This window comes from Chlorocebus sabaeus, chromosome 13, assembly GCF_047675955.1.
Source record: "Chlorocebus sabaeus isolate Y175 chromosome 13, mChlSab1.0.hap1, whole genome shotgun sequence".
In the NCBI taxonomy this organism is placed as follows: Eukaryota; Metazoa; Chordata; class Mammalia; order Primates; family Cercopithecidae; genus Chlorocebus; species Chlorocebus sabaeus.
In genome coordinates, this window is record NC_132916.1 from 60424334 (window position 1) to 60449033 (window position 24700).

The 24700-nt window shown below is 36.7% G+C and overlaps 1 protein-coding gene and 1 long non-coding RNA gene across 6 annotated transcripts in view; one reads left to right on the forward strand and one right to left on the reverse strand.

The window, feature by feature from the left end:
- The window catches only part of LOC103240322 (uncharacterized), a 28658-nt gene extending 19804 nt beyond the window's left edge, over positions 1-8854 (reverse strand). For all 5 annotated transcript variants that reach the window (XR_005241272.2, XR_012095050.1, XR_005241271.2 and 2 more), the window contains exons 1-3: positions 8375-8854; positions 8236-8292; positions 7471-7581 (exon numbers count right to left, since the gene is read on the reverse strand). This is a non-coding gene — a long non-coding RNA (uncharacterized lncRNA). The remainder of the gene's footprint in view (positions 1-7470; positions 7582-8235; positions 8293-8374) is intronic.
- PDE7B (phosphodiesterase 7B) overlaps positions 1-24700 on the forward strand; it is a 332402-nt gene that overhangs the window by 61676 nt on the left and 246026 nt on the right. The window lies entirely within an intron of this gene.

Sequence of the window (24700 nt, forward strand, 5' to 3'; positions counted from 1 at the left end):
TCTCATATTAACATCCTACCAATGACTGTCCCACCTTTTAGTAGGTACCTTGATTCAAAAAGAGTTCTTAAAAAGTAAAAGAAAAAGGAATTTCCTTTTCATTTAACATGTACTGGCAACAATTGCCAGATAATTTGTCTTTAAAATTAAAACAATTATGCTTTCTTTAATAAAACCCTAGTTTTTTGTTATCACCTTTGATGTAATTTTTAAAAAGCTGTTCTTTGAAAGAATATGCATTATTGATATATAGCAGAACTTTACACCATTTGAAGCACCAGAACAGATACAAAATGTTACTTCATGTTATCATTCCCAGTATGAGAATGATGAGCTTGCCATTTTCCCAAGACTGTAAATTCTTCAGTAAAAACAACTATGCCACTTTTTTTTTTTCTGTAACCCACACATCACTGACATAGTGATTGACATACATTTTCCAGAAATGAATTGATTGGAGTATAGTGTTGAGTGAGTCTAAGATCTCACTGGTCTCACTGGCACAGGCTTGAAGCCAGAGGATTTTATTTGAGTTTCTTATTGTCTGTGGCTTTAAGCCTTGTCACTGCTTCCTCCTCATGCCTCAACCTTCCATAGTCGTGTATTCTAAACAGTGTTGATATGTAGTTGCCACTTCAGAAAGAAAAACTGATGTTGGATATTTAAATTATTTACCTTTTCATTGACATATAATTTACATGCATTAACATTTATCCTTTTAAATTCCTTGAGTTTTGACAAGCATATACAACTGCATATAGAACACAAGCAGAATCTAGAACATTTCCATCACTTTAGAAAGTTCCCTGCCCTCATCTTTTGTCAACCCCTCCCCCACCCCACTTCCCAGCACCGATGTGAACTGCTTTCTGTCCCTTTAGATCTGCCTTCCCAAGTCGTGGAATCATACAACAGATAGCTTTTTGGACTGGCTTATTTCCCTTTTTATAATGCTTTTGAGACTCATTCCTGGCCTCATGTGGTGGCTCACGCCTGTAATCCCAGCACTTTGGGAGGCTGAGGTGGGCGGATCACGAGGTCAGGATTTCAAGACCAGCCTGACCAACATAGTGAAACCTCGTTTCCAATAAAAATACAAAAATTAGCCAGGTGTGCTGGCAGGCGCCTGTAATCCCAGCTACTCCAGAGGCTGAGGCAGGAGAATCACTTGAACCCAGGATGTGGAGGTTGTAGTGAGCCAAGATTGCACCACTGCACTCCAGCCTGGGCTACGGAGCAAGAGTCCATGTCAAAAAAAGAAAAAAAGATTCATTCCTATTGTTGCATTCATCAGTATTCTTTTTTGTTGTGATGATTATTCTAATGTGTGTATATCAAAATTTAATTGCCTATTCCCCAGTTGACATTTGGAGTTTTGTCTATCACATATAAAGTGGCCAAAACAGCATGTAGGTCTTCGTGTGGATGTATGTTTTCATTTCTCTTGAATAAATTCTTGGGAGTGGAATTGCTGGGTCACAGGGTAAGTGTATGTTTACATTTATATAAAACTGCCAAATTGTTTTCTAAAGTCCTTATAAGACTTTGCATTGTCGCCAGCAACGTATGAGACTTCCAGATAATCCACATCTTTGCCAGTATTTGATATTGTCAATCTTTTTAATTTGAGCTGTTCCTGTAGGTACGTCTAATAGGTGCATCTCATTGTGGGTTTAATTTGCATTTTCTTGCAAATACTATTAACAGACCTTTTGGGGGGTATAATTTGTATACAGTACAATGTTCTCATGTGTCAGAGTTGGTTTAGTTTTGGCAAGTGCACACCCCTTAGGTAACACACACCACGTCCAGGTATAGACCAGTGCCAGGCCCCCGGAAATCACCCTATGCTCTGTCCAATTTCCTCCATCACAAACAACCGCTGTCACGATTTTTTCCACCATAGATTAGTTTCACCTGTTGAAGAACTTCATCCATGTAGAATTATACCGAATGTGCGTCTGTCTGTGGGCTGGCTTCTTTACTCAGCCTGATGTCATTCGAAGGTCATCTGAGCTGCAGCCTGGGACTGTTGTGCATTACCTTTCATTGCTAAGTAGCTTCCCTTAGTATGGATGAACCACAATTTGTTTAGCCATTCTCCTGTTGATAGGCACTTAGTTGTTCTCAGTTGTTGTCTACTATGAATAAAGCTACTATAAACATTTTTGTACAAGGATTTTTGTGAAGGCATGTTTTATTTCTCTTTAAGTAGCGAGGGGCAAAACTGCTCAATCTTAAAGTAGGTAAATGTTTATCTTTATAAGAAGCCACCAAGCTGTTTTTCCCGGTGACTTTCCCATTTTGCATTTCCACCCACAATGCATAAGAGTTTCAGTTGCTCCACATGCTTGCCACAATTTGTTCTTTTTTTTTTTTTAAGTTTAGCCATTCTAATGGGTATGTGGTGGTTTTAATTTATATTTTTCTGATGACAAATCATGTGTTTATTGCCCATTTGTATTTATTCCTTTATGAACTGTGTCTACTCAAGTCTTTTGCCTTTTTTTTTTTTTTTTTTTGAGACGGAGTTTTGCTCTGTTTCCCAGGCCGCAGTGCGACGGTGCAATCTCGGCTCACTGCACCCTCCGCCTCCCTGCACCCTCCGCCTCCCTGCAACCCTCCACCTCCCGGGTTCAAGTGATTCTCCTGCCTCAGCCTCCCTAGTAGCTGGGATTACAGGCGTGTGCCACCATGCCCAGCTAATTTGTGTGTGTGTGTGTGTATGTTTTGAGACGGAGTCTCGGTCTGTCACCCAGGCTGGAGTGCAGTGGCCGGACCTCACCTCACTGCAAGCTCCGCCTCCCGGGTTCACGCCATTCTCCTGCCTCAGCCTCCCGAGTAGCTGGGACTACAGGCACCCGCCACCACGCCGGGCTAGTTTGTTTGTATTTTTTAGTAGAGACGGGGTTTCACCGTGTTAGCCAGGATGGTCTCGATCTCCTGACCTCGTGATCCGCCCGTCTCGGCCTCCCAAAGTGATGGGATTACAGGCGTGAGCCACCGCACCCAGCCTGTTCTGCCCTTTTTTATCCGGTTATCTGTTTATTACTAACTGTAGTTAATTGATTGACTTGTAGTTTTAAAAAATATATTCTACATACAATTTCATTATCAGATATATATTGAGAGTGTTTTCTTCCTATGTATGGCTTGAGAGAAGTATAATATATTTCATGGTTTGTAATATATTTTAATATAATTTATACATATTTAGTGTAATTCATATCTTATAAAGTATCTGATGAGCAGATGTTTTAATTTGGCAGCTTAATTTATCAAAAAATATTTATAGTTTATCCTTTCTGTGTTCTATATAAGAAATCTTTGCTTAACCCAAGGTTGCAGAGATAATCTATGTTTCCTTGTGTGTAATTTTCGCTTACATTTAGGTCTACAGTACATAATATTTTGTGTGTGTGTATGGTAAGGTGATACTACATTATTATGATAATTGCAGCTTTATAGCAGGTCGTAAGATCAAACAGTTTCCAACATTAGGCTTCTTTTCAAGATTGTTTTGGCTATTGTAAGTCCTTTGCATTTCCATGTGCATCCTAAAATTAATTTGTAGATTTTTACAAAAAGTCTGCAGGGATTTTTTCCGACCTTTTCTTACTCTTTGTTTGCATACTTTTTTTTTTTTTCAAATTTTCCATGTCACTTATTTTTTTCTTCTGTAGTGTCAAGTATGCTCGTAAGCCCTACCAGTGAATTTTTAATGCAGGATATTATATTTTTTAATTCTAAAAGTTTCATGTGGTTGTCTTTTACAGTTTCCAGTTTTCTACTAAGATTTGTTATCTGTTTACCCATTATATTTATTTTGAATCCTTAAATGTGCTGTTAATAGCTATTTTAAAGGCGTCATCTGCTAATTTCAACATTGTCATTTCAAGTCTGCCTCTATCGATTTGTTGTTTTTGTTGTTGTTGTTAGTTAAATTTTTCACTTCCTTTGCACATATAGTAAAGTTTTTTTATATGCTGGATGCCATGAATCCTAACTGGAGAATCTGGATTCTGTTGTCTTCCTTTAATAATTGTTGAATTTTGCTCCGGTAGGAAGTTAATTTACTTATGAATCTGAATCAGTTGCTCCTTTTAAGGCCTGTGAATAAGCTTTGCCAGGACATAGTCTATAGGACTAAAGTGGCCTCCCTCCTAAAGCGTAGTGATTGGAGATCTCAGCTGCATGCCCAAGGTGTCAGTGAGCCCTCCCTACTTTGGTTAGCCAGAACTCTTGTGACTCCTAGCTCTTTGTGGCCCTGGCATCTTGATTTCACTCACAGCTCCCCAACAGATCTACACCGTTTTACCTTGTAGTTTTTCCCTGGACATGAACGAGGAGGTTAATATTTGACCAAGTCTCAAAAGAACCTTCATGCAGATTTCTGGCATTTCTTCTCTATGCAGTTTCTACTTCTCTTCTCTCTGGGTGTCTGGTCCAAAATTCTAGCCTCAAATTCAAAGTGTGTTCCTCCTCAGGTCAGCAAGATCCCTGGGTTCTTCTTTGGCTCCACCTCCCTGGGCCTAGACAGAGAGCTGGGGCAACTGGGGGGCTCTTATCATGTTATTCCTTTCTCCTAGGAACCACAATTCTATTCTGAATGTCTTCCAACATCTGAAACAGTTGCTTCAAATATTTTGTTCAGTTTTGTAATAGTTTATGACTGGATGAGTTCCTCATTACTGATTATTTTGTCGTGGCTGAGAATGGAAGCTACCCATGTCATTATTTATGAATCTAAAAAAGACATAAGTATACTAGGCCTCAGACAGTTTCTTTATCTTTCACATTCGGTATCATCTCTGAAACCAGAATTCCAGTTTTGTTTCTGTACCACTACTAGAATATGTGCAGCTATGAAACAGAGTGAAAGTATTGGCAGTGAAACCCCTGTAGGATGCATCCTAAATTTAAAAATATTTGGAATTTCAATTGTATTTAAAGCAAGTTTACTTTTTTATTATAAACAGATAGCTCCTGTGGATGACTTATGCCACAAAGGTGTTTAAGGTGGAAATACAATATCTTATGGCATTTTAAGGCATTCCATTTATGCGTGGACAGGGATTAATTTCAGATTTCTATCATGTTTGAAATATAGTATCTAACATTTTATAATGAACAAAGTGTTTTCTGATCAGATTATCACTGTAAGTTGACTAGTAGGTTTTCACATGGGAATTGTTTTGTGTTGTGTTTATTTCCTCTGCAGTATTGTGGGAAATGTTTAAAGCTAACTGCCTTATGTATTCATTTTAAAAACTCCCCAAATTATTATTCCTAATAAGGGGAAATAGAAGGTATCAAAATATTATTATATCATTTTTTCAGATCAACTGAGTATGGGAGTTATTCTCCTGGGTAAATGTGTGTTCAGCTTGTGGAAAGAATTGTAAATGTCTTCTCAAAATAAAAGAACTCCTCTGGCTATAATAGGCAGGGAGAACAATCCAAGCCAATCTTTCCACTTTTGCTACCGAATGCCTCCTTTTTTGAAAGTCTTCAGTTTCCATGGAAAAATAAGGGCAGCAGATAATGAACCCTTTGTTCATTTTGACCTAACAAAAGGCCTTTTAGGAGGCTCACCTAAGGAACCAGTCTTCCAGATGTTACCACTGTAACTCTGTGGCTTATTATGACTTCTTGAAGAACTTTGCTAAGAAAAAAGAAATATTTAAGATACTGCCACCCAATAAAACGTTATGAAAAATTTCTACACTTAAGTAATCACGTCCTCACTGTGAATTGCTCTATTAGTCCCTACAACCACATATAGATTTTCTCTCAACATGACAGTAGCACATCCCTACTGTGACTATATAAGCCTCATTAGATTACTTGTGTTATATTTATTACATAGGCGGTCTTTAGGCAAAGCATACTATATTTTTTTATTCCTAGTATTTCAATATGCACTGTATGGGCAGAAGCAGCTCATAATAGAAGACAGTTTAAAGTCTGACCCTGCCATTTACTAACCAAATGACTTTGAGCAAATTATTTAACCTTTCTATGATTGACTTTATATGTTAAAGGGTTGCTAGGATAGTATCTGATCCATGAAGGAGTTGCGAAAATTAGAGTAGTTAATACAGGACAGAACAGTGTCCATCACATTGCAAGCACTGAAGAAACTCTGCCTAGTCTGCTGTTGTTATTATTATCATTACTACCACTACTATTTAGAGAACTCTTTAAAATTAGCTCATTTAGCCTTCACAAGAAATATTTAAAGTAAATATTGCTATCCTTATTTTATAAATAAGAAAACCAAACTTCAACCTAGGTCTCCTAACCCTAAAAGGTTATATTCTTGTCTTAATTATCCTAGATAATGTTGAAACATTCAGATTTTTTAAAAAGTGATCATGAGCCTTCACTAATTTTAGCTTAGTCATTTTCTTTAATAATTTTATAAGAATATTTGTAGTGTCATCCAAAAATTTCATTGGCAAAAGAGAATTCAAGATCATAATGCATTTCTATAAGTAGAAAATGTGCCTATATCTGCTTCATATCTTTTCCAATTAGAATACAGAACACATACATTATAGAATGAGAAAAAGTTTAAATATTTAACACCTCAACTGGCATATAGCATGTCAAGTCCTCTCCATGCTGCTTTTTCCATCTAAATACATGTATCCTAAATTTTGGATCTCTTAATCTTTTGAGAATTTATTTCTTTGATGCTAGTTTTCAACACCTAGATATACATGACCCTCCCCATCAATGTGGACAATTTGCTTTTCAAACCATTTATAGCTCTACCTCCTAAAAGACCAGTCTCTCTAGGACTATTTTTGTATTACCCATATGATACTGAATGTTTTTCTATTCCTAGAACAAAGTCTCCATGAGTCTAACGATGTTTCAGAAAAAGAGTCACCTAAATGCCAGTAATTACATCAAGTTATCAACCCATAGAAAAATAACCACAGCATATGAAGTTCTCTTGGAATCCTTTTAAGAATCAACTTAGCCTGAGTCTGTGATTTAGGTTCCTTTCCACTTCTTTTAAGAGCGAAGCACAACCTAAGTAGAGGAAAAGTCTTTGAAGTGCAAGCTGGTTGACCATTTCCTGCGCAGAGTATCCAATCCCATTGAAAATGTCTTGGAATTGTCCCTAGCTTCATCAGTAAGTGCTGGGGGATGACATCACTGTGGGATTTCAACCGAACTTTATGTTCTGATAAACAATGCAGTGTTGGTAGTGGCCACTGGTGAATTCTTTTTATCTTGGCAGGTGCCAGCAAAGTTCCTTATTCATTTTCAAGCTTTGTTGAAAGAATAACAGAGGGTAAGACATAAAGAGCTTGGGAGTGGTCAGGCCCAGAGGAGGATCGCCTATTAAAGTCAGTGAGTGTAGACGCCAATATTTTGGTTTAGTCCCACACTTCTTTGAGTATAAAATAAGGAAATAACTGTTGTTTCTTGGATAACAGGCTATTTCCAACTTACCATCACTTGTCTCCTGTGTCAGTCTTCATCCTAACCATGTGACAGAACGCAGATGACAAGGGTTATCTTGAATTTAATCCTTTTCTTACATGAATGGATGTATTCAGGAGGCTGTAGAGTGCAAAAGTGGTGGTAAAAGCCCTTCCAGTGGCAACAATAATGATGAAAGACCCCAACAGGCAGTTTTGTAAGCTTTACCCTGAACAAAAGCCAAGAGAACACTGCTTGTAACCAAACAAGGAATAAAAATAATACTAGAGTTTCTACAAAAATCAGTGCATGGAAATTCCCTGCTTATTAAGCTGTTTCCATTATGAGATGTTCCCCTATATTAAAATTTTCATAGCGTAATACATCCATCATCTGGACATTCTGAAGATACTTATTTTTTTCAAGAAAAACTACCTAAATAATTCTTTATAAAAACAGGTTTCCATTTTCTTTAAGAAACAAGGCTGATTCACCAATGAAAATAAAGAAATAGAATAGATCTCCTAATTTTTATTCTAATACCTTCACAGAAAATTAAGCCAGGTACCAAAAAATCACAGCTATTGGGTAGGTTGTGAGTGTTTCAAATTTGGAGGAGTATTATCAGATCCTAAATTAATACAACCAGAGTTTCTTTCTAACCTGTTCTCCACATCCCTTTGTACTATTAAAAAAATACCGCTTATGCTTTCATCCCAGCCTCTAATTTCGAGAATCACCACAACTCCTATCCTTTCCAAAGGCATTCCCAAAACAATGGAAAATAAAACTTACCGGAGCAGACTGAGAACAAGCTGTTTAGAGCTCTCTCCCTCCTCCAATTCAGTGTACCTGAAATGAGCATTAGTATTAGAACTCAATTCATGAGGGTAATTTTTACTGTAGTTGTATAAAATAAATCTTGGGGATTTACCTTAGAGATTGCATAAGGTCAGTCTTGCATCCAAGTTGTTACTGACTAATATTGTTTATTCTAACTCCTGTTTCCTTTTGTCCTCCTGTAAACTGCCACCTCAAGATCTCTCAAGCCTTTATTTCCTCACATACAACTCTGGGTAAGGTAAGAGAAAACACAAGCCCGGAGTGGCATTTTATATGAGTCAGTAAGACACACCCATGTCCCAAATGGCATGGGAATCAGGGAATCATTCTGAGTTCTAGGTTCAGTAGTGAAACTCTGTAGTTTTCTTGGCCCTTACAAAAGCAGGTCACAGCTGCCTGGCTTCCTAATTTGGTTTGATGTACTGTGAATTCCCAAGGGGGTGAGTCACTGTCTTATTCATATGGAAGTACAGGAACCATTCCAAAACAAAAACCAGTCTGAGTTTATTTATGATTTTATATGCTCTTTATCGCCCCACTATACAGATGATCCAGAGTTGACTTTCAGTTGTTACTTACCATATTGGATAGGAGATACATGGCATTTTTCATCTTTTGAATTATATGACTTCTTTAACGTGAATATTCCCTGAGATAATATTCCCAGGCACTTGCTTTCTGAATGCTTCACCGAAGATGGAAATCTATTATAAAACAATGAATGCAAAATCAATCACACCTGGAGAAAATGAAAGTAGTAAAATTAACAACAGAATACCTTAAGAAACAGTCTGTGTGAAGTCAGTGTAATTGCATTATTATACATTACTCTTGTTACCTATTAAGTGCACAAGAACACCATAAATGCCTTGCTTTATAGACTTGACGAGGCAGAAAGACGTTCCCTGTGGGTCATCAAATTAAGATGGAGTATGACTTTATGGTTTGTTCCATCTTAGAATTTGGCTGTCTTCTATCTCTCTGTGATTTCCCAGAGCCATCCACTTCAGGCTGTTTGGGCTTCTGCCAGTGGCCATGGCACAGATGCTTTTAATAAAGGGATCCAACCACCTTCTGGAAAACCTCCTTGCTTCACTAGAACTTTCAAGAGATATCAATCCTGTTTTATTAGTGTTTATTTAAAAAAAAAAAAAAAAGAGAAAGAAACTGAAGTAGCCAACACAATCTATGTAGTCTACTTTATGTCCCTTCTTTTGTCACACAAAATAGAATATTTCTCTTGAAAAAGGCTCATGTAATTCCGTTACTATATATTGAGTGCCTAATGTATGCCAAACTCTGCACTAGGCGTGGAAACACCAAGAAGATGTATGACTGCCTTAGAGCTATTACACAGATGCAGTATTGCTTTATAAAAATATCTGATAACTAAAATTAATCTGTAAGGTATATAAAGATCTTTGTATAAATATCGCATTTCATAGAATATTAAAAATACGTAAAATTGACACTAAGTGATTTGTATTATATATGAAATGTTTAGTATAAGATTAGTAAAACTTCATAAACAATGGGAAACTGATGGATCATTCAACAAATGGTATAGGTAAAACTGACTTTTTAGAAAAAAGTAGGTTATATCAATCTCAGATAAAACATAAAAAAAGTAGATTAATAGCTGTTTGTATTAAGAACAATATAAAATAGAAATGTACACATATAGTGGTCTTAGCATACAGAAGCAGTTTCAAGGCGTAAAAGTCATGAGTGAGAGCAAATGTCAAGCTTGACAACATAAAAATGTAGAAATTATATATGGAAATTTTATAAAATTAAAACACAAGTGACAAACTTGATAATATACTTGTAAAATATGACAATGAATTAATATCCTTTATAATCAAAGAAATTTTATGAAACAATTACTCTTACCAACTACACAGTAGAAAAATAACTGAGATGGTTAGCAATACACAGTAAAAGAAATTCAAAGAAATGATGGACACAAACATATATTAAACTTCACTAGTAATCTAAGAAATCTAATGAAAGCAATAATAAATACATTATTGCTTATCAAGTTGACAAATTTTTTAAATGTAAAAACAATTAGTGATAGGAAGGTGCACAGACACTCTCACTCAATTCTGGCCAAAATTTGAATAAATTTTCTAGAAATGTGTTTTACAGAAAGTATTTAGAAAAAAATTAAAGCTATTATTCTTTCATTCAATAATTCTTATTCCAGAAAAATTTCCTAACCTAAAAATACGTAAAAATACATTCATCACAATGCTCCTCATTATCTAAAAAATTAGAAACAATTTAATTATTCTGATGTAGAGAAATCGATATAGTCTATCCAAAGGATATGGTACCACATGGTAGAGCTTTGAAGGTGGCCCCACATTCTGCTCCCTCTAGATTCTCTCTGTTCCAGCTCCATCCTAGCTTCCTCTATTTCCCCGGAATGCCATAACCTGCCCTGTGTATAGGTGAGCAGTCAGAGCCTGAGAAGCAAGGTGACTTGTCCAAAGTCACACCATCTACTTCGTGTATCTGAAACTAAACTCAGGTCTTCTGGTAGCAGGACCAGAAATTGTTCTACCACATAATGCTTGCTTAGAACAGTGAATTTCAAACTCTGAGTAGTGGAATCTCTTTTTTTTTCTGTGGGATGTCACCTCTAAGTATTTTTGTTTTTCTTTTATTTTTTTGAATGGCAGAATCTTATGCACAATTTCTAATAAATGAAAGAGATCAAAGTATTATAGTACTATATAGTTTTTAATGTAAAAGTATACTATTTACTTATAAAGTCAATCAGTGAGAAGCATAGGAAAATACAAGGAAAATTTATTAAGTATTTGTCATACAGTAGAAGTGGTTAGGTTGAGTGGGTAGGTTGGTTTTTAAAATACCAATAACAAAAAAAGAGGCTGTTCTAAAAACACAAACATTTGAAGGATGGGTGATGGATATAGTTTTATATCAAAGTCAGCACACACTGTATTTCTATATTTGGGTGGTTTTTTTTGTAAAATGGGGAAAATCTTGTTTCATATCAATAAGTAGCTGAAAATGATGAACATTTTTAATAGTTTGTATGTCAATCTGTCTCAAGATATTATTCAATTAAACTGAAACAGAGGCTGAAAGAAAAGAAGTAGAAAATTTAATATTTAAAAAATAAATCATTAAAAATACCCAACAAATATTACATTCCCTAACTGCCAAGGGTTCAACCTGGAAAGAGTCAGTAGCAGGGTCCTCAGGCAGTTTAGATCTTGAGCGAACACTGGGGAATGTTATCTTGTAACATTATAAGATGTTCAACATGTCAGTTAAAATCCCTCAGATTATCCAAAAAGGACATACCTCACTCTCTACCTCAGCTAGATATTCACTTGAACTTTCAGTCAAATTTATTTCACTGCTGACACATTATTTAAAATTTTAAGTGTGACTACAATGTGATCTTACATTGCAAAACTGAGCTTCTTCTGTTTACTACAAAAATCAGCAAGACACGCAAACCAGTGAAATCAATTTTTTGAGAACTATTTCACTAGAGGAAATTCAGCGAAAATGAATTTTTGTCAGCACCTTGCCACAAAACACCCTAGGGACTTCAGCATGGAAAAAAAAAAAATTCCACAATGAATACTGCACATATTGTTTAAATAAGTCTTAAAAGACAACAAAAAAGTGAAAGCCCTGGTTTAATAACATTTACAATTAGAATGATCTTAACGCCTTGCTTGAAAAATCTTCTTAACAGCTTAGGCTCTCCTATGCCACCCAAATAGCTTTTCAAAAATAGTGTTTCTGCAAGGCACTAGCCTGACTATTTTTTCCCCTGACATTCATTTTGCACAAACTGCATAACTTTTTAAAACAATGTTTTGCCCTTTGTTTGTGTGTTGAAAATTGTAGGTGAGAAGCAGTGGATTTTCCTCACCCGTCACTAGGTTCATGGCTGAGGGCGCAATTATAGAAGACAGATTAACAAAAGAAAAGAATATCAATTGATTATATAAGTTTTTCATGACACTGTAGACTTCTTTAGGAAATGAAGCCTGAATAATGAGGCAAATTTCTGTATTTTTTATGAAAGGCTTGAGGAAGGGTGGGCAGTCACAAAGAAATATGACTAGAGGACAAAGGGTGTGGTCTAAATGTGGTCTAATGGTACTGAACTGGGGGAAGCTTAGCAAAACCTGTGTGTTCACATTCTTCTTGGTATCTCAGTATCTTTGACTCCTATACCCTGGGTATAGGGAGAGCACTTTTCTTTTTATTATTATTATTATAATACTTTAAGTTCTAGGGTACATGTGCATAACGTGCAGGTTTGTTACATATGTATACATGTGCCTTGTTGGTGTGCTGCACCCATCAACTCGTCATTTACATCAGGTATAACTCCCAATGCAATCCCCGCCCCCCCATGATAGGCCCCAGTGTGTGATGTTCCCCTTCCCGAGTCCAGGTGATCTCATTGTTCAGTTCCCACCTATGAGTGAGAACATGAGGTGTTTGGTTTTCTGTTCTTGCGATAGTTTGCTGAGAATGATGGTTTCCAGCTGCATCCATGTCCCTACAAAGGACATAAACTCATCCTTTTTTATGGTTGCATAGTATTCCATGGTGTATATGTGCCACATTTTCTTAATCCAGTCTGTCACTGATGGACATTTGGGTTGATTCCAAGTCTTTGTTATTGTGAATAGTGCCACAATAAACATACGTGTGCATGTGTCTTTATAGCAGCATGATTTATAATCCTTTGGGTATATACCCAGTAATGGGATGGCTGGGTCATATGGTACTTCTAGTTCTAGATCCTTGAGGAATCGCCATACTGTTTTCCATAATGGTCGAACTAGTTTACAATCCCACCAACAGTGTAAAAGTGTTCCTATTTCTCCACATCCTCTCCAGCACCTGTTGTTTCCTGACTTTTGAATGATCGCCATTCTAACTGGTGTGAGATGGTATCTCATTGTGGTTTTGATTTGCATTTCTCTGATGGCCAGTGATGATGAGCATTTTTTCATGTGTCTGTTGGCTGTATGAATGTCTTCTTTTGAGAAATGTCTGTTCATATCCTTTGCCCACTTTTGGATGGGGTTGTTTGTTTTTTTCTTGTAAATTTGTTTGAGTTCTTTGTAGGTTCTGGATATTAGCCCTTTGTCTGATGAGTAGATTGCAAAAATTTTCTCCCATTCTGTAGGTTGCCTGTTCACTCTGATGGTAGTTTCCTTTGCTGTGCAGAAGCTCTTTAGTTTAATGAGATCCCATTTGTCAATTCTGGCTTTTGTTTCCGTTGCTTTTGGTGTTTTAGACATGAAGTCCTTGCCCATGCCTATGTCCTGAATGGTATTACCTAGGTTTTCTTCTAGGGTTTTTATGGTTTTAGGTCTAACATTTAAGTCTCTAATCCATCTTGAATTAATTTTTGTATAAGGAGTAAGGAAAGGATCCAGTTTCAGCTTTCTACTTATGACTAGCCAATTTTCCCAGCACGATTTATTAAATAGGGAATCCTTTCCCCATTTCTTGTTTTTCTCAGGTTTGTCAAAGATCAGATGGCTGTAGATGTGTGGTATTATTTCTGAGGAGTCTGTTCTATTCATTGGTCTATATCTCTGTTTTGGTACCAGTACCATGCTGTTTTGGTTACTGTAGCCTTGTAGTATAGTTTGAAGTCAGGTAGCGTGATGCCTCCAGCTTTGTTCTTTTGACTTAGGATTGTCTTGGCAATGCAGGCTCTTTTTTGGTTCCGTATGAACTTTAAAGCAGTTTTTTCCAATTCTGCGAAGAAACTCATTGGTAGCTTGATGGGGATGGCACTGAATCTATAAATTACCTTGGGCAATATGGCCATTTTCACGATATTGATTCTTCCTATCCATGAGCATGGTATGTTTTTCCATTTGTTTGTGTCCTCTTTTATTTCACTGAGCAGTGGTTTGTAGTTCTCCTTGAAGAGGTCCTTTACATCCCTTGTAAGTTGGGTTCCTAGATATTTTATTCTCTTTGAAGCAATTGTGAATGGAAGTTCATTCATGATTTGGCTCTCTGTTTGTCAGGGAGAGCACTTTTCAAAGAGGGTCATATGACCTGCTTCAGGTGAAGATCAGAAAATCCTTCTTAGGTTTTATGACCTCCTTCAGGAGAGAAGAGTAGGGGTAGAGGGTGGTGGTCAGAAAGGCCTTCCTGTTTCTACTGCTTTCTCAAATGTCACGATGCACCACATTTTGCGGGGGCATGTCCTGAACCCCATCCAAACCAACCTAACCACTTCTACTGTGCAGCAAAGGCTTAATAAATTTTCCTTATCTTTTCCTGCATAAACCTACTGAACAAAGAAGAAAAATCAGCAGTAATGATACTCTCAAAACGTTGACTCATAAAGATTCTGCATAATCTTTATGAAGTCTTTGAATTAATGTAGCTGTTTGAATTAATGAAGTAAGTTGAATTAATGTTCTTATTAAATAGATTATTCTTAGGTTATAGCGCCATAAGTCTAATTGTTTCTTCAATAGCAGCCTATTCATCTAAAATACTTGTTAGCATATAGTTTAATGAGTTTTTTCTGGAGAAAATGTGTTTCCTCTTCACAAACAATACATTTTGTCATTGCTTCCATTTTTTTCTTTAACGTGTATGCTAAATTAATCTGATAACCTTATTTTTATGCTCCCTATGCTTTGTTTTAAAATCATTTAACTTTATGTCTGGGTTCTCTATTCTGTCTCATTGGTCAATGTGTCTGTTATTGTACCAGTACCATGTTGATTGGTTACTGTAGCCTTGTAGTATAGTTTGAAGTTCAGGTAGTGTGAGGCCTCCAGCTTTGTTATTTTTTCTTGGGATTACTTGGGTGACTTGGGCTCTTTTTTGTTTCTCTACGACTTTTAGAATAGTTTCTTTTAATTCTATTTAAAAAAAAATGTTGGTAGTTTGATAGAAATAGCATTGAATCTATAAATTCTTTGGGCAGTATGGCCATTTTAAAGATATTGATTCTTCCTGTCTATGGATATGGAATGTTTTTCCATTTGTTTGTCTCTTCTCTGATTTCTTTCAGAAACATTTTATAATTCTCACTGAAGAGATTTTTCACCTTCTTAGTTAGCTATATTCCTAGGAATTTTATTCTTTTGTGGCTATTGTAAATTATAATACCTGAAACTATAAAAACTCTAGAAGAAAACCTGGAAAATACCATTCTGGCATTACACTGACCTCAGCAAAGAATTTATGACTAAGTCCCCAAAAGAAATGACAACAAAAGCAAAAATTAACAAGTGGGACCTAATTAAACCAAAGATTTTTTGCACAGCAAAAGAAACTATCAACAGAATAAACTAACAACCTACAGAATGGGAGAATATCATCCCAAATTATGCACCCAACAAAGGTCTAATATCCAGAATCTGTAAGGAACTTAAACAACAAACAAGAAACCAATAACCCCATTTAAAAAAAATGGGCATCAGTCATGAGCAGACACTTCTCAAAAGAAGACATACTTGCAGCCAGCAAATATATGAAAAAATGCTCATCATCAGTAATCATTAGAGAAATGCAAATCAAAACCACCATGAAATACCATCTCACACCAGTCAGAATGCCCACTGTTATTTAAAAGTTAAAAAGAAAAGGAGATGTTGGCAAGGTTGCAGAGAAAGGGAGCACTTACACACTGCTGGTGGGAATGTAAATTTGTTTAGCTACTGTGGAAAGCAGTGTGACGATTCCTCAAAGAGCTAAAAGCAGAACTACCATTTGACCCAGCAATCTCACTACTGGGTATCTACACAAAGGAAAATAAATCTTTCTACTAAAAAGGCACATACACTCATATGTTCATTGCAACACTATTCACAACAGCAAAGACACAGAATTAACCTAGATGTCCATCAATGGCAAACTGAATAAAGAAAATGTGATTTTATATATATATATATATATATACACACACACACACACACACATATATATACACACACACATATATACACACACACACACATAAAAAATGCACACACACACACACACACATATACACCATGGAATACTACTTAGCCATAAAAAGGGACAAAATCATGTCCTTTACAGTAACATGGACAAAGCTAAAGGCCATTATCCTAAATGAACTAACACAGGAACAGAAAACCAAATACCACATGTTCTTACTTATAAGTGGGAGCTAAACAATGAATACACATGGACACAAAGATAGGAACAATAATAAACACTGGGGACTGCTTGAAGTGGGAGGGTGGGAGAGGGAGTGTGGGTTGAAAAACTATCAGATACTATGTTCACTACCTCGGTAACAGGATCATTGGTACACCAAACCTCAGCATCATGCATTTACCCATGTAACAAACCTGCACATGTACCCTCTGAACCTAAAATAAATAACAGAAAGTGTAGACCTACTGTGCAAAATTTTCACAGCCTAAAATATAATAAGAACTGGGTTATTTTTATACCTAATAACACTCAATGCAATTACCAAGTGCTATCTGGAAGGTTCTTCTGCATGCTACTTTTGTTTTGCACAATGTTGGTGTGGTAAACAACAGTGAAAGAATCCAGTATATCAAGTCATTGTTTTTGTTCAGTACATGATAAAATTTTCTAATTTGAGAGTCTTGTTACACCATATTTTTTTTTACAAAAATTTACATTTTACAAAAATGATTCAAGAATACTTAAAACTTACAATGAGCATACAGGAAGTGCAAAATAAAACAAACAAGCATTTATTATTTCCTGTAAGAGTTTTATCTATAACTATGCTGTCTTAATATGGTACGGAGCACTTGAAATGTAGCTTGTTAGAATTGAGATTTGCTATAAGTGTAAAACATACTGCAGATTTCAAACATTTGGTCCAATAAAGTAAAATATTTCATTGTTAATTTAATGCTAAAATGATAATATCTTAGTTTACATGAAATATATTACTAAATTAACTTCACTGGGGTTGTTTGTTTTAGTTTTTTCCTGTTTTCTTTTCCTTTTTATAATGCGGCTACTAGAAAATTTAAAAATACCTATGTGGCTTGCTTTATATTTCTAATGGACAACACTGAAAAGAAGTTAGAGGCCTTCCCTGATTTGATACTAGAAAATTCCATTCGTGTGATTGATGCCTCAACAGATGGTGCTACGAGGGTTCTTAGAAAAGGCATTTGACAGAACAGTGGAGGTTCATGAAGGCCTCCAGGAGGACCAGGTGATACCAGAGCTGTAACCTGAAGGACGCATAAGGGGAAGCTTCTAAGAGAGGTGCAGGGGCTCAGAGGTAAGGAAGAATAATGGGCACTAGAAATAGCTCAGTAAAACTAGAGCAATGTGTGATTAGGGAGCAGGAGCCAGAGCTTGAAGGCCTTGTGTGTCAGACTAAGAATTCTGCGTTATTTTGAGGGAAAAGAGTAGTCAGGTGTATTAGTCTGTTTTCACACTGCTGATAAAGACATACCTGAGACTGGGCAATTTATAAAAGAAAGAGATTTGATGACTTACAGTTCCACATGGCTGGGGAGGCCTCACAATCATGGTAGAAGGCAAGAAGGAGCAAGTCACTTCTTACATGGATGGCAGCAGGCAAAGAGAGAGCTTGTATGGGGAAACTCTGCCTTATAAAGTCATCAGATCTCGTGAGACTATCATGAGAACGGCATGGGAAAGACCCAACCCCATGATTCAGTTATCTCCCACTAGGTCCCTCCCACAACAGAAGGGAATTATGGGAGCTACAAGATGAGATTTGGGTGGGGACGCAGAGCCAAACTGTATCACCATGGAAGGCTGTGGAGCAGGGAGGTGACTGACTCAGGCGATAGTAGATCACTCCGGCTGCTATGTGACAATTAGAATGGAGTGAGGCAATACTAGGAAAAGAGGGTCCCTGGGGCAGCTGTGCAGAAATCTAAGCATAGGATGAGAATGCAGTGAGAACTGAGGGCCCATGGTAGAATAAGGAAAGTCAAATGGATTTGAGAAGTAGAAATAAAAGGACGTGGCAATGCATTCAGTTGTTTGGAGTTTGGAGGGAAGTGGAGGAGACAGGCAATGAGAGAAAGGATGAAATCAAGTGAGACCCTAGGATGCTGGGTTGTGTAGCTGAGCTGGAAAATAAGAATAATCAACAATGCTATAAAAATTATTTTCAAGATATTCAGCTTCCATATATCTTAATGGTACATGCGTGACCAAGACTACAATATACTTTTATGGTTCGCCGTAAGATTTCTGAGGCTACTTGGAGTTCCAAGTGTCATTGAAAGTTTGCATAATTTTTCATATCCATTTTTCAAAGGTATCTTTTGCCAGAGCCCTTTGACTTTATTATTGTGATAATCAAAATAGTTTCCTTATGAAGAAATATTCTTGCCAACTCACCTAACCACATATTTGAAACATCAGATGTTAATAGGTTGACTGATATTTTATCTTTTGTAAAATGTGCCTTACCTTAAAGGTTTTCCACTTTAAAGATCAAAAAAGGGGTTTACTTTCTTTTTTAGAAAGTAAAAGCCACATACAGGTTCAAATTTGAAAATAAAGACTAGTAATGATTTCCTATAACTAACACACATGCCCAATGAGTAGTTAAAGATACTCAAGACCAGATCTTGATTTTAAACCTTTATGTGAATCCATTCCATAATTTTACTCCTTTATTCCTCAATTTCACCTAAGTGATCTCTGTAAAATAATATTCTTTGATTATCCAATGTGAGTGATAGCACATGAATTATGTGTGATCTGTTTGTATAGATGACATTGAGAATGTTAATAACAAGATCATGTTTTTGAAAATAAAAATTACTCTTGGGGTTTGGATGAAGAAATGTTTCACTAACAAAGAGCTCTAAAAGAATGTTGGCCTCAGTTAAAGTGAAGGTATGAATGGTGGCAGGCCAAGAAAACAACTGAATATTAGTTTCTTGATTCCAAAGGTTTAATATTTTCACTTATAGTAAATGAGTAACAATGATAAAATTTTTTTCCCGGAAATAAAAACAATGGAATATATTATGGGAAGTGTTACAAGGCAATGTCTCCTCTCTTAACAACTTGAAAATAAATGAGAGATTTTTCAACATGAAGAACATAATTCCACAATGATAGCACGGTGCACAATACATCATTTTTTTGGAACATTTTGAGGCTTAAAGACTTCAGTCTAGGTTTAATACCCTTAGCAATATATATGTGTGTACATATGTATGGGGAATGGTAATCTGTGTATAAACATTCACACAAACAGAAATGTACATTGAACTAAAAATCTTTGTAAAATGAAGTGGCGGGAGTGGGGAACAAGATTTTAAAAACAGGTGTTCATTAAAACTTTTTTGTTACCACATACATACACACATACACACACACACACACACACTGGTATACACACTATTTCAAAAGCAGAGTAGAATATATTAATATAAATAAAGTAGACCTGGATTCAGACCCTAAGGACCTCATGGATTCATAGACAAAGAAAAAAATGTAAAGTAGAAAGTGGCTTAAAAAATTTATAGGAAATTCAGGAAAGAAGAATGTTAACTTAGGTTCAAAAACAATCAGGAAAGTGTCATAAAAGATTACCATTTCTGATATAAAAAAAATAAAATGAATGAATCAGCCCTACTATTTGATAGCACAACAGGGTGACTATAATCAATAATTACTTAACTATACATTTTTAAATAACTTAAAGAGCGTAATTGGATTGTTTGCAACTCAATAGATAAATGCTTGAGGGGATGGATACCCCATTCGCATGATGTGCTTATTTCACATTGTATGCCTGCATCCAAACATCTCATACACCCCATAGATATATACACCTACTATTTACCCACACAAATTAAAAATAAGTTTAAAAAAAATCACCATTTCAGCTAGGCCTTGAATAGTAGGGATAATTTGAACATATGGAGAAGGGGAGGCAAACATTGAAGTTTAAAAAAATGGAGAAAGAGATAGATAAATATATAGATACGCACATTCACGAAATCGTACTATTGAGCCAGGAGCTTTCCTGATCATATCTAATCCCCAGGACAACCTGTGAGGCAGAAAGTTTTCTTCACATTCCGGAGATGAGGAGGCAGGTTCAGAAAGTCTCCTGTGGTCATGGGACTGGGAGGTGCCATGCAGAAGCTGTTGGACCCAGAGCCCACATTCTCTGGCTCCACTTGTTTACACTTCCTCAATGATTTGGAGACATGAGCTTGTAGGACAAAGCGAAGAGCAAAGCTTCCCTTTGATTGGAGAGCAAGATAGCACAATACCCAAAGTGGAAAGTAAGGTTTTTCCTTCTTTTTCTGTTTTACCTGACAAGGGCCAGAATTTAAGGGTCTGTTAGTCATAGATGGCATGGCGTATGCACTCCCTGTGTGCTGGGCACTGTGCTGAGAACCTTCTGTGTGTTATCTCATTTGATCTCTTAAGAGCTCTGTCTCCATGGTTTTCAGTGAAAGCACAGAGGGTTAGAATTAGGTCATTTCCAAGGTCAAAGAGCTAGAATACGGTGGAGTTGTGATTCAAACTCACTGTTACTAGACTCCAGACAAGAACCTGGGGTCCTAATCACTAAACATAGTGCACTACAAAGCACAGTTATGTAACATATCTCATATGTATCTGCGTATAAATATGCGTGCATACATACATATGTGTTTACTTTGTGTGTACACACACATACGTGCACAAGATACACCCCTCAAAAATTTCATACCTATCAGTGATCTCCAGGTATGCTGTGTTGACATGTTTGAGTTTAATACAGTTCGTTTAATGATCATGTTACTTGGTGATATTTTCTTCATTTGGTCATGAATTAAAGAGCATTTACTGGGCACCTGCTTTAAGCCAAACATTCTGTGGACAGCAGGATTCAAAGCTAAGATATAACTCCTGCCCTTAAATAAGCTGGTAGGTTTAATAACATTGGTCTATATGTAATGCATTATTTTGAAAGTTATTTCCTATTATTGTGTTCAATTTATTTTTTGGTTTACTAAGAATACATAGAGATCACAGTTTTAAATTACAAGGTTAAAACGATTCAAATAAGCAGAAACCTCCTAGTTTGCTAACCATCAGTTAAATAATAAGCATTGTTAAGTGATGAATATATATGATATTGCAATGTCAGTTTCACAGGCAGATTTACTAGGAAGCTAATGAAGTATGATCTTCAAGATTCTTCAATTTCATTGACACATTCTAAGATTCTATTCTTATTTTTGTGACCATTCATTTGTATTCGTTTTCTTAAGAGTCCTCCCTTTTTATTTTATAAATTTTCGGATCTAAGAGGACCAAATATGCCCCTGATCAGTCTTTAATAATTTAAAGACAACTCAATGATTTGGGATTGATTTCACAATCCACAAAAAATAAAGAACTATTTCTTTCTTATATCTCTGTTGGTACTCACTTCTATTTGGTATTTGCATTTTAGTTACTCCAGTAGATACCCATAGTAGAGCATAAGTACTAATAACAATTAAAACTCATGTCAGTGATTATCTCTACTTATAAAGAAGCCTGCAGAGGGTCTTGAAGCAATAAAGTAATTTGAATGAAAACTACAAACCATGAATAACATGGCACCTACTACTTCAAATAATCCCCAAGTGAACTTTATATAACTTTTCTTCTTGGACATTTGAAACACTTTGCTAGTTTAACTCCTTAACCCTGTACTAATGAGATAGAATATAGGTATTACCTCCATTTACAGGATATGGACTCTGATCAAGGAGATTTAAAACAAATTTTATTTATTTATTTAATTTTGGTAATATTTGCCAGTGAAAAGAGCTGCTATTTAAAAATATATATATTTGGGCTAGGTGCAGTGGCTCACGCCTATAATCCCAGCACTTCGGGAGGCCAAGGCAGGTGGATCACCTGAGGTCAGGAGTTCGAGACCAGGCTGGCCAACATGGTGAAACTCTGTCCCTACTAAAAAAATAAATACAAATATTAGCTGGGCACAGTGGTGAGTGCCTGTAATGCCAGCTACTCAGGAGGCTGAGGCAGGAGAATTGCTTGAACCTGGGAGGCGGAGGTTGCAGTGAGCTGAGATTGCACCATTGCACTCCAGCCTGGCGACAAGAGTGAAACTCCACCTCAAAAAAAAAAAAAATATATATATATATATATATATGATATATATATTTTATATAGACAGATGAAATATATATAAATATACATATATTTATTTGAGATGGAGAAGTCTACATATATATATATGTGTGTGTGTGTGTGTGTGTATATATATATATTCATGATTCTTGCTCTCCAGGAAAAATATCTTTCAAAAACATTGAAAGATATTTCAACACTGAGAGAATGGAGAAATCTTTGCCTTCAGGTTTGACTCCACCTGAAGCATCTGTAATAGATTCACCGCATGGCCCCAGATGCTAACTTCTTAGTGGAGTACTGGCATCAAAATTTGTAATTTGAACTAATTTAAGTATAACTTTATTCACATATTCTTCTCTTTAAGGATTTTTGTCTCACAGGTTTTAATTGCAGTAATAAATGGGTTCAGTGTATTTTTGCCCCAAATTATGTATTCATTCTTTCAGCTAAGCAATTTTTATTGAGAACCTATGATGTGATGGATGTTGATCCTAGTGCTGGAAGCAGCAATGAATTAGACAGAAAGTCTCTACTTTCATGAGGTGAAGGAGAACTTTGAGGAGGTGTCTTTCAAGTATTGCTCTTGCCAAAGTCTGTTGTGGAGTTTGGTAAACTCTACCAAAGCAGTATATGACTACTAGCAAAATACACATGATTTCATTTTGACTTGCAGCTTATAAAACCTGTCAGTCATTTCTTCAAAATATTGGATTTTCTAGCTCTAGCTTGGGGTTGCCATTGATTGCCAGTAGAATTTAACGAAATTTCCTTTCTGAGGCCAACTGCATGTCTCAGCGCTGTCCATGTGGAAATGGTCAATACAATTTGACCAGTAATAGTTTTTTGATTGTCTATGGGAACATCTGGATCTTTGACCTCACAAGTAGTTAAACAACAAGCCCTTATCCCTGTGCAAAAGTGTTTGTTCCCGTGTGGCTCAGAGGCTCTGCGTTTGCATGTTGGGCTTCATGTTCTGGAAGTCATTTTCTCTAGCAGTGAGGTTATTTAATTCCAAGGACTGGTTTGAATTTCTTTTTAAACTATAAGTGTATGGGATTACATTTAATTGTTGGTTTATGTACAGGAGCATTGCTGCACTGAGCTGCAAGGAGCACATTATAAGTACTCATTTGTCCTGAGTAAATATTCATTCAGTTACAGACTGGATGAGAGCCCATGAATCTCTGAATCATGATGTCTGGAGATCTGGACATCAGATATGCAAATATCTGGAGATATTGCTGACATTATCTATTAATGTTTTGCTATCTGTAGGGTCTTATAAAGTAGCTTGACAATTGCAGTGTAAATCGGGAAAACGAATGCCTAAAGCTTGGACACATTGACCAGATGGCTGGAGTTTAACAAGTGTGAGTACATATTTGTTGGCAACACACAGTCAGACAAAAAGGCGCTCGTCCCAGCAGCTCACAGTGACGTCTGTCCAGGAGCAACAGCAACACAGACTGAGGCCTTGCTGAACATAATATCAGGCTCAGGGGCAGGAACATAGGGTCCTGTTCTGGTTCAAATCTTCCTCTGAAGGTGACAGTCAAGTCAAGGAATGATTTTCTTGAAGTACAGCATGCTCTTCCAGCAGTTTCTGAGAGGGAGATGTCCCTAAAAGGGTGAAGAGGGGGCATTTGTTCCAGGACCCTGGTTCCTCCACCTTCCAGGATCCAGAGGCCTAACTGTTCATCACCCCTTTTAGCTCATTCTCAGCGCTCACTCTCTGCATGATTCAGAAGGCCACATTCTTCATAATACAGTCATGCTAGACTTGGAATTTTGACAAGCCATGTTCTCATTTCTATGATCTATGCTTCATAAAGACCATATGGAGTATACTAAATCTAAAGAAATCTATCTGATTGTGAACACACTGTGTGAGGCACTACTGAGAAGGGAGTTGGAGTGAGGAGGGCATCTGGTGGCATTGTCTAACTTGGCTGATTGACACAACTAAAAGTGTTAGACATAATTGGGAGGATGTCATTAGACACTCACTAACAAGGTGGTACCCCACTTAGTAGAACCCTTTTTCCACCTAAGGGTCCTGTTCAGTGTGGTGGGGAGCGACATTGGTCAGCAAACACGGCTGCTGCATGTGGTACTCATGTTACAGAAACTTCCTAAACCCTTTTGGGATCTCTCTCTATTGCCTTGAACAGATGGCCTGTGAGCTACGGGGCCTTCTTCCAGATCCACGGCCTGCAACATCTAGGCTTGTGTCCAATCACTAAATGGAGTCCTGCAGGGC